We start from the raw sequence: 7,138 nt of genomic DNA on the forward strand, positions 1-7,138 counted from the left end.
ATAACTTTAATTCATCCATCCTGTGTCTGTTGCAGGGAGGTGGAGAGAACAATCAACACAATAATGGTTTTCTTTCATGCCTCTTGAAGGACTCAATATTCTCTGTACTGCATTACATGTGAAAGTCGATTTATTACCCATGAACACACTACCTGTATGCTAATTCTATGTAAAAAGGTAGCTCCAGCCCTCATGATGTTGTCCAACATTTCCGCTATAAAACGGGATACAATTATTTTGGAAACATACCAAATTTGAAAAATAATTGAGAAGTTGCGCAATTACTAATCATGGAGCACAAAAAAGCCTACAGCACCTGGTATTCCCAGGCAGTCTCCCATCCAGGTACTAACTAGGCCCGACCCTGCTTAGCTTCCGAGATCGGGCGCATTCAGTGTGGTGTGGCCGTAGGCTCTGGGCCTAGTGAGTTTTGTACTTTTAAGCATCTAGTCGGCTAGACCATGCAGTTTTGAAAGGCAATTGTGAAATGGCTCACTTCCTGAACTTGGAGCACAAAAAAGCCTACAGCACCTGGTATTCCCAGGCGGTCTCCCATCCAGGTACTAACGAGGCCCGACACTGCTTAGCTTCCAAGATCAGACGCATTCAGTGTGGTGTGGCCGTAGGCTCTGAGCCTTGTGAGTTTTGTACTTTTAAGCATCTAGTCGGCTAGACCTTGCAGTTTTGAAAGGCAATTGTGAAATGGCTCACTTCCTGAACTTGGAGCACAAAAAAGCCTACAGCACCTGGTATTCCCAGGCGGTCTCCCATCCAGGTACTAACGAGGCCCGACACTGCTTAGCTTCCGAGATCAGACGAGATCGGGCGCATTCAGTGTGGTGTGGCCGTAGGCTCTGGGCCTTGTGAGTTTTGTACTTTTAAGCATCTAGTCGGCTAGACCTTGCAGTTTTGAAAGGCAATTGAGAAATGGCTCACTTCCTGAACTTGGAGTACAAAAAAGCCTACAGCACCTGGTATTCCCAGGCGGTCTCCTATCCAGGTACTAACTAGGCCCGACACTGCTTAGCTTCTGAGATCAGACGAGATCAGGCGCATTCAGTGTGGTGTGGCCGTAGGCTCTGGGCCTAGTGAGTTTTGTACTTTTAAGCATCTAGTCGGCTAGACCTTGCAGTTTTGAAAGGCAATTGTGAAATGGCTCACTTCCTGAACTTGGAGCACAAAAAAGCCTACAGCACCTGGTATTCCCAGGCGGTCTCCCATCCAGGTACTAACTAGGCCTGACACTGCTTAACTTCCGAGATCAGACGAGATCGGGTGCATTCAGTGTGGTGTGGCCGTAGGGTCTAGGAATGCTAAGAATATTACTCTTATGCATTTGCATTTAGTAAGCTAAGCCATGCAGCCACTTGCAACATGATACCACGCTCATCGCTCGATCAGGCTCGATCAGGCGAGATATATAAGACTGGTGGGCCCATTCAGGACTCCTATGTCTGGTAGGATAACTTTAATTCATCCATCCTGTGTCTGTTGCAGGGAGGTGGAGAGAACAATCAACACAATAATGGTTTTCTTTCATGCCTCTTGAAGGACTCAATATTCTCTGTACTGCATTACATGTGAAAGTCGATTTATTACCCATGAACACACTACCTGTATGCTAATTCTATGTAAAAAGGTAGCTCCAGCCCTCATGATGTTGTCCAACATTTCCGCTATAAAACGGGATACAATTATTTTGGAAACATACCAAATTTGAAAAATAATTGAGAAGTTGCGCAATTACTAATCATGGAGCACAAAAAAGCCTACAGCACCTGGTATTCCCAGGCAGTCTCCCATCCAGGTACTAACTAGGCCCGACCCTGCTTAGCTTCCGAGATCGGGCGCATTCAGTGTGGTGTGGCCGTAGGCTCTGGGCCTAGTGAGTTTTGTACTTTTAAGCATCTAGTCGGCTAGACCTTGCAGTTTTGAAAGGCAATTGAGAAATGGCTCACTTCCTGAACTTGGAGTACAAAAAAGCCTACAGCACCTGGTATTCCCAGGCGGTCTCCCATCCAGGTACTAACTAGGCCCGACACTGCTTAGCTTCCGAGATCAGACGAGATCGGGCGCATTCAGTGTGGTGTGGCCGTAGGCTCTGGGCCTTGTGAGTTTTGTACTTTTAAGCATCTAGTCGGCTAGACCTTGCAGTTTTGAAAGGCAATTGAGAAATGGCTCACTTCCTGAACTTGGAGTACAAAAAAGCCTACAGCACCTGGTATTCCCAGGCGGTCTCCCATCCAGGTACTAACTAGGCCCGACACTGCTTAGCTTCTGAGATCAGACGAGATCAGGCGCATTCAGTGTGGTGTGGCCGTAGGGTCTGGGCCTAGTGAGTTTTGTACTTTTAAGCATCTAGTCGGCTAGACCTTGCAGTTTTGAAAGGCAATTGTGAAATGGCTCACTTCCTGAACTTGGAGCACAAAAAAGCCTACAGCACCTGGTATTCCCAGGCGGTCTCCCATCCAGGTACTAACGAGGCCCGACACTGCTTAGCTTCCGAGATCAGACGCATTCAGTGTGGTGTGGCCGTAGGCTCTGGGCCTTGTGAGTTTTGTACTTTTAAGCATCTAGTCGGCTAGACCTTGCAGTTTTGAAAGGCAATTGTGAAATGGCTCACTTCCTGAACTTGGAGCACAAAAAAGCCTACAGCACCTGGTATTCCCAGGCGGTCTCCCATCCAGGTACTAACTAGGCCCGACACTGCTTAGCTTCTGAGATCAGACGAGATCAGGCGCATTCAGTGTGGTGTGGCCGTAGGCTCTGGGCCCAGTGAGTTTTGTACTTTTAAGCATCTAGTCGGCTAGACCTTGCAGTTTTAAAAGGCAATTGAGAAAGGGCTCACTTCCTGAACTTGGAGCACAAAAAAGCCTACAGCACCTGGTATTCCCAGGCGGTCTCCCATCCAGGTACTAACTAGGCCTGACACTGCTTAACTTCCGAGATCAGACGAGATCGGGTGCATTCAGTGTGGTGTGGCCGTAGGCTCTAGGAATGCTAAGAATATTACTCTTATGCATTTGCATTTAGTAAGCTAAGCCATGCAGCCACTTGCAACATGATACCACGCTCATCGCTCGATCAGGCTCGATCAGGCGAGATATATAAGACTGGTGGGCCCATTCAGGACTCCTATGTCTGGTAGGATAACTTTAATTCATCCATCCTGTGTCTGTTGCAGGGAGGTGGAGAGAACAATCAACGCAATAATGGGTTTCTTTCATGCCTCTTGAAGGACTCAATATTCTCTGTACTGCATTACATGTGAAAGTCGATTTATTACCCATGAACACACTACCTGTATGCTAATTCTATGTAAAAAGGTAGCTCCAGCCCTCATGATGTTGTCCAACATTTCCGCTATAAAACGGGATACAATTATTTTGGAAACATACCAAATTTGAAAAATAATTGAGAAGTTGCGCAATTACTAATCATGGAGCACAAAAAAGCCTACAGCACCTGGTATTCCCAGGCAGTCTCCCATCCAGGTACTAACTAGGCCCGACCCTGCTTAGCTTCCTGGGTGCATTCAGTGTGGTGTGGCCGTAGGCTCTGGGCCTAGTGAGTTTTGTACTTTTAAGCATCTAGTCGGCTAGACCTTGCAGTTTTGAAAGGCAATTGTGAAATGGCTCACTTCCTGAACTTGGAGCACAAAAAAGCCTACAGCACCTGGTATTCCCAGGCGGTCTCCCATCCAGGTACTAACGAGGCCCGACACTGCTTAGCTTCTGAGATCAGACGAGATCAGGCGCATTCAGTGTGGTGTGGCCATAGGCTCTGGGCCTTGTGAGTTTTGTACTTTTAAGCATCTAGTCGGCTAGACCTTGCAGTTTTAAAAGGCAATTGAGAAAGGGCTCACTTCCTGAACTTGGAGCACAAAAAAGCCTACAGCACCTGGTATTCCCAGGCGGTCTCCCATCCAGGTACTAACAAGGCCCGACACTGCTTAGCTTCCGAGATCAGACGAGATCGGGCGCATTCAGTGTGGTGTGGCCGTAGGCTCTGGGCCTTGTGAGTTTTGTACTTTTAAGCATCTAGTCGGCTAGACCTTGCAGTTTTGAAAGGCAATTGAGAAATGGCTCACTTCCTGAACTTGGAGTACAAAAAAGCCTACAGCACCTGGTATTCCCAGGCGGTCTCCCATCCAGGTACTAACTAGGCCCGACACTGCTTAGCTTCTGAGATCAGACGAGATCAGGCGCATTCAGTGTGGTGTGGCCGTAGGCTCTGGGCCTAGTGAGTTTTGTACTTTTAAGCATCTAGTCGGCTAGACCTTGCAGTTTTGAAAGGCAATTGTGAAATGGCTCACTTCCTGAACTTGGAGCACAAAAAAACCTACAGCACCTGGTATTCCCAGGTGGTCTCCCATCCAGGTACTAACTAGGCCCGACACTGCTTAGTTTCCGAGATCAGACGAGATCGGGCGCAATCAGTGTGGTGTGTCCGTAGTCTCTGGGCCTAGTGAGTTTTGTACTTTTAAGCATCTAGTCAGCTAGACCTTGCAGTTTTGAATGGCAATTGAGAAATGGCTCACTTCCTGAACTTGGAGCACAAAAAAGCCTACAGCACCTGGTATTCCCAGGCGGTCTCCCATCCAGGTACTAACGAGGCCCGACACAGCTTAGCTTCCGAGATCAGACGCATTCAGTGTGGTGTGGCCGTAGGCTCTGGGCCTTGTGAGTTTTGTACTTTTAAGCATCTAGTCGGCTAGACCTTGCAGTTTTGAAAGGCAATTGTGAAATGGCTCACTTCCTGAACTTGGAGCACAAAAAAGCCTACAGCACCTGGTATTCCCAGGCGGTCTCCCATCCAGGTACTATCTAGGCCTAACACTGCTTAACTTCCGAGATCAGACGAGATCGGGTGCATTCAGTGTGGTGTGGCCGTAGGCTCTAGAAATGCTAAGAATATTACTCTTATGCATTTGCATTTAGTAAGCTAAGCCATGCAGCCACTTGCAACATGATACCACGCTCATCGCTCGATCAGGCTCGATCAGGCGAGATATATAAGACTGGTGGGCCCATTCAGGACTCCTATGTCTGGTAGGATAACTTTAATTCATCCATCCTGTGTCTGTTGCAGGGAGGTGGAGAGAACAATCAACACAATAATGGTTTTCTTTCATGCCTCTTGAAGGACTCAATATTCTCTGTACTGCATTACATGTGAAAGTCGATTTATTACCCATGAACACACTACCTGTATGCTAATTCTATGTAAAAAGGTAGCTCCAGCCCTCATGATGTTGTCCAACATTTCCGCTATAAAACGGGATACAATTATTTTGGAAACATACCAAATTTGAAAAATAATTGAGAAGTTGCGCAATTACTAATCATGGAGCACAAAAAAGCCTACAGCACCTGGTATTCCCAGGCAGTCTCCCATCCAGGTACTAACTAGGCCCGACCCTGCTTAGCTTCCGAGATCGGGCGCATTCAGTGTGGTGTGGCCGTAGGCTCTGGGCCTAGTGAGTTTTGTACTTTTAAGCATCTAGTCGGCTAGACCTTGCAGTTTTGAAAGGCAATTGTGAAATGGCTCACTTCCTGAACTTGGAGCACAAAAAAGCCTACAGCACCTGGTATTCCCAGGCGGTCTCCCATCCAGGTACTAACGAGGCCCGACACTGCTTAGCTTCCAAGATCAGACGCATTCAGTGTGGTGTGGCCGTAGGCTCTGAGCCTTGTGAGTTTTGTACTTTTAAGCATCTAGTCGGCTAGACCTTGCAGTTTTGAAAGGCAATTGTGAAATGGCTCACTTCCTGAACTTGGAGCACAAAAAAGCCTACAGCACCTGGTATTCCCAGGCGGTCTCCCATCCAGGTACTAACGAGGCCCGACACTGCTTAGCTTCCGAGATCAGACGAGATCGGGCGCATTCAGTGTGGTGTGGCCGTAGGCTCTGGGCCTTGTGAGTTTTGTACTTTTAAGCATCTAGTCGGCTAGACCTTGCAGTTTTGAAAGGCAATTGAGAAATGGCTCACTTCCTGAACTTGGAGTACAAAAAAGCCTACAGCACCTGGTATTCCCAGGCGGTCTCCTATCCAGGTACTAACTAGGCCCGACACTGCTTAGCTTCTGAGATCAGACGAGATCAGGCGCATTCAGTGTGGTGTGGCCGTAGGCTCTGGGCCTAGTGAGTTTTGTACTTTTAAGCATCTAGTCGGCTAGACCTTGCAGTTTTGAAAGGCAATTGTGAAATGGCTCACTTCCTGAACTTGGAGCACAAAAAAGCCTACAGCACCTGGTATTCCCAGGCGGTCTCCCATCCAGGTACTAACTAGGCCTGACACTGCTTAACTTCCGAGATCAGACGAGATCGGGTGCATTCAGTGTGGTGTGGCCGTAGGCTCTAGGAATGCTAAGAATATTACTCTTATGCATTTGCATTTAGTAAGCTAAGCCATGCAGCCACTTGCAACATGATACCACGCTCATCGCTCGATCAGGCTCGATCAGGCGAGATATATAAGACTGGTGGGCCCATTCAGGACTCCTATGTCTGGTAGGATAACTTTAATTCATCCATCCTGTGTCTGTTGCAGGGAGGTGGAGAGAACAATCAACACAATAATGGTTTTCTTTCATGCCTCTTGAAGGACTCAATATTCTCTGTACTGCATTACATGTGAAAGTCGATTTATTACCCATGAACACACTACCTGTATGCTAATTCTATGTAAAAAGGTAGCTCCAGCCCTCATGATGTTGTCCAACATTTCCGCTATAAAACGGGATACAATTATTTTGGAAACATACCAAATTTGAAAAATAATTGAGAAGTTGCGCAATTACTAATCATGGAGCACAAAAAAGCCTACAGCACCTGGTATTCCCAGGCAGTCTCCCATCCAGGTACTAACTAGGCCCGACCCTGCTTAGCTTCCGAGATCGGGCGCATTCAGTGTGGTGTGGCCGTAGGCTCTGGGCCTAGTGAGTTTTGTACTTTTAAGCATCTAGTCGGCTAGACCTTGCAGTTTTGAAAGGCAATTGAGAAATGGCTCACTTCCTGAACTTGGAGTACAAAAAAGCCTACAGCACCTGGTATTCCCAGGCGGTCTCCCATCCAGGTACTAACTAGGCCCGACACTGCTTAGCTTCCGAGATCAGACGAGATCGGGCGCATTCAG

The 7,138-nt window shown here is 47.5% G+C and overlaps 14 non-coding genes and 10 pseudogenes across 14 annotated transcripts; all 24 read right to left on the reverse strand.

Annotated features, from left to right (window-relative positions):
• Positions 1-304: 304 nt before the first annotated feature.
• Positions 305-413, reverse strand: LOC138457325 (5S ribosomal RNA; annotated as a pseudogene).
• Positions 414-519: 106 nt separating this feature from the next.
• Positions 520-628, reverse strand: LOC138458984 (5S ribosomal RNA; annotated as a pseudogene).
• A 106-nt stretch (positions 629-734) lies between these two features.
• Positions 735-853, reverse strand: LOC138462306 (5S ribosomal RNA). The gene has a single exon (XR_011264906.1). It is a non-coding gene; the product is annotated as a 5S ribosomal RNA (ribosomal RNA).
• A 106-nt stretch (positions 854-959) lies between these two features.
• Positions 960-1,078, reverse strand: LOC138463305 (5S ribosomal RNA). The gene has a single exon (XR_011265891.1). It is a non-coding gene; the product is annotated as a 5S ribosomal RNA (ribosomal RNA).
• Positions 1,079-1,184: 106 nt separating this feature from the next.
• LOC138464298 (5S ribosomal RNA) lies at positions 1,185-1,303 on the reverse strand. Its single transcript, XR_011266878.1, has one exon. It is a non-coding gene; the product is annotated as a 5S ribosomal RNA (ribosomal RNA).
• Positions 1,304-1,766: 463 nt separating this feature from the next.
• On the reverse strand, positions 1,767-1,875 carry LOC138457326 (5S ribosomal RNA; annotated as a pseudogene).
• A 106-nt stretch (positions 1,876-1,981) lies between these two features.
• On the reverse strand, positions 1,982-2,100 carry LOC138462075 (5S ribosomal RNA). The gene has a single exon (XR_011264679.1). It is a non-coding gene; the product is annotated as a 5S ribosomal RNA (ribosomal RNA).
• A 106-nt stretch (positions 2,101-2,206) lies between these two features.
• On the reverse strand, positions 2,207-2,325 carry LOC138463258 (5S ribosomal RNA). Its single transcript, XR_011265844.1, has one exon. It is a non-coding gene; the product is annotated as a 5S ribosomal RNA (ribosomal RNA).
• Positions 2,326-2,431: 106 nt separating this feature from the next.
• LOC138457999 (5S ribosomal RNA) lies at positions 2,432-2,540 on the reverse strand (annotated as a pseudogene).
• A 106-nt stretch (positions 2,541-2,646) lies between these two features.
• On the reverse strand, positions 2,647-2,765 carry LOC138457055 (5S ribosomal RNA). Its single transcript, XR_011262177.1, has one exon. It is a non-coding gene; the product is annotated as a 5S ribosomal RNA (ribosomal RNA).
• Positions 2,766-2,871: 106 nt separating this feature from the next.
• Positions 2,872-2,990, reverse strand: LOC138461631 (5S ribosomal RNA). Its single transcript, XR_011264241.1, has one exon. It is a non-coding gene; the product is annotated as a 5S ribosomal RNA (ribosomal RNA).
• A 463-nt stretch (positions 2,991-3,453) lies between these two features.
• LOC138459379 (5S ribosomal RNA) lies at positions 3,454-3,557 on the reverse strand (annotated as a pseudogene).
• Positions 3,558-3,663: 106 nt separating this feature from the next.
• LOC138463382 (5S ribosomal RNA) lies at positions 3,664-3,782 on the reverse strand. Its single transcript, XR_011265968.1, has one exon. It is a non-coding gene; the product is annotated as a 5S ribosomal RNA (ribosomal RNA).
• Positions 3,783-3,888: 106 nt separating this feature from the next.
• LOC138461143 (5S ribosomal RNA) lies at positions 3,889-4,007 on the reverse strand. Its single transcript, XR_011263778.1, has one exon. It is a non-coding gene; the product is annotated as a 5S ribosomal RNA (ribosomal RNA).
• A 106-nt stretch (positions 4,008-4,113) lies between these two features.
• On the reverse strand, positions 4,114-4,232 carry LOC138457067 (5S ribosomal RNA). Its single transcript, XR_011262179.1, has one exon. It is a non-coding gene; the product is annotated as a 5S ribosomal RNA (ribosomal RNA).
• Positions 4,233-4,338: 106 nt separating this feature from the next.
• Positions 4,339-4,457, reverse strand: LOC138455726 (5S ribosomal RNA; annotated as a pseudogene).
• A 106-nt stretch (positions 4,458-4,563) lies between these two features.
• LOC138458842 (5S ribosomal RNA) lies at positions 4,564-4,672 on the reverse strand (annotated as a pseudogene).
• A 106-nt stretch (positions 4,673-4,778) lies between these two features.
• On the reverse strand, positions 4,779-4,897 carry LOC138460945 (5S ribosomal RNA). Its single transcript, XR_011263596.1, has one exon. It is a non-coding gene; the product is annotated as a 5S ribosomal RNA (ribosomal RNA).
• A 463-nt stretch (positions 4,898-5,360) lies between these two features.
• Positions 5,361-5,469, reverse strand: LOC138457327 (5S ribosomal RNA; annotated as a pseudogene).
• A 106-nt stretch (positions 5,470-5,575) lies between these two features.
• LOC138458985 (5S ribosomal RNA) lies at positions 5,576-5,684 on the reverse strand (annotated as a pseudogene).
• A 106-nt stretch (positions 5,685-5,790) lies between these two features.
• Positions 5,791-5,909, reverse strand: LOC138462308 (5S ribosomal RNA). Its single transcript, XR_011264907.1, has one exon. It is a non-coding gene; the product is annotated as a 5S ribosomal RNA (ribosomal RNA).
• A 106-nt stretch (positions 5,910-6,015) lies between these two features.
• On the reverse strand, positions 6,016-6,134 carry LOC138463306 (5S ribosomal RNA). Its single transcript, XR_011265893.1, has one exon. It is a non-coding gene; the product is annotated as a 5S ribosomal RNA (ribosomal RNA).
• A 106-nt stretch (positions 6,135-6,240) lies between these two features.
• LOC138461632 (5S ribosomal RNA) lies at positions 6,241-6,359 on the reverse strand. Its single transcript, XR_011264242.1, has one exon. It is a non-coding gene; the product is annotated as a 5S ribosomal RNA (ribosomal RNA).
• A 463-nt stretch (positions 6,360-6,822) lies between these two features.
• Positions 6,823-6,931, reverse strand: LOC138457328 (5S ribosomal RNA; annotated as a pseudogene).
• Between the last annotated feature and the right edge of the window lie 207 nt (positions 6,932-7,138).

Source organism: Ambystoma mexicanum, chromosome 4p (genome assembly GCF_040938575.1).
Source record: "Ambystoma mexicanum isolate Mex_15411 chromosome 4p, UKY_AmexF1_1, whole genome shotgun sequence".
NCBI lineage: Eukaryota > Metazoa > Chordata > Amphibia > Caudata > Ambystomatidae > Ambystoma > Ambystoma mexicanum.